We start from the raw sequence: 1,156 nt of genomic DNA, 5'->3' as shown, positions 1-1,156 counted from the left end.
TGATCAGTTCAATAGGTTCCCAAATTTGGTTCAAATAACACTTTAACCTATTTGAGTAATCATTAGCTGGCGTGGCGCAATATGATTTTGCACTGCATCAGTCATTCTAAATACCAGTCTCAAATTGTGTATTCTTATTACTGCAGATTAGTGCAGAGTGTAATCTTTCAAATTATTTAAATTTAAATTTTCAATTTAGAATATATATCTTTCATTACTATTCAAAATTATAGACACCTCATAGGTATTGCGGTAATCCTTTAGTATGATAATTTTGTTTATACAGTAGACTTTCGTTAATTCGAACTCAGAGGGTCGACCTTAAACAGTTCGAATTAAAAGGAGACCATTTTTGAAGGTTACAGAACAAAGGAAAGGAATGATTTTAACAACACATTAACACTATATGGAAGCCAGAATAATGTTTAATCAACGAGATATAAAAAACAAAGGCTCTGTATTGCTCACGACTCACGAGTAGCATGACATGGAAATACTCTCAGGGTGACTGTAAATTGTTGTGTGCTAACTGTTGTGTGATTTGAAATATTTTAAAATTGAATTTTTTAAATTAATTGATTACTTTTAAATTCGATCTTTAAATTTTAAAAATGGGAAGAAAATGTTAATGAAACACGCGCTCTTGATTCAAACAAACATGAGGCGGCATCATCGAGTTCGAATTACCGAGAGTCTACTGAATTTATGAAATTTGTAATATTAAAATATAGCAAAACAAATACCGTAAAGATAAAAAAAAAAGTCGTTTTGTTACGCAGTCGACAGGATTCGAACCTGTGCGGGAAGATCCCAACGGATTTCTAGTCCGTCGCCTTAACCACTCGGCCACGACTGCACTTATGAAGGTTTTCTAAAAACATTTTTACATCATTTAATCTTACAATGGGTACAATAGAGATTAGAGTGTTGGGCAAACAAAATCCGTTTGTCAGATGAATAAATAGGATAAGTGTCAGTCCGAACAGGGCAACGAGAAAGATGATCTGTTACATTGTTTGCAGTTCCTTCATAATGTTATACAGTGAAGTCAAATTCCGATAAATCAATTACAAGAGATGCAAATTTATGATCAATTTTTCATTTTCGTAAGTAGCCTATATAAGCGCAACTGTAAAATTAGCAGCTACGATTTTCC

At 33.0% G+C, this 1,156-nt stretch overlaps 1 non-coding gene across 1 annotated transcript; it reads right to left on the bottom strand.

Moving 5' to 3' along the window:
* Positions 1 to 774: 774 nt before the first annotated feature.
* On the bottom strand, positions 775 to 856 carry Trnas-aga. The gene has a single exon. It is a non-coding gene; the product is annotated as a tRNA-Ser (tRNA).
* Between the last annotated feature and the right edge of the window lie 300 nt (positions 857 to 1,156).

Source organism: Centruroides sculpturatus, unplaced genomic scaffold, assembly GCF_000671375.1.
Source record: "Centruroides sculpturatus isolate CEXI.00-Female unplaced genomic scaffold, Cexi_2.0 scaffold3671, whole genome shotgun sequence".
In the NCBI taxonomy this organism is placed as follows: Eukaryota; Metazoa; Arthropoda; class Arachnida; order Scorpiones; family Buthidae; genus Centruroides; species Centruroides sculpturatus.
The sequence above is the reverse complement of the archived record's forward strand: the minus strand, read 5'-3'. Positions and strand labels throughout refer to the sequence as shown.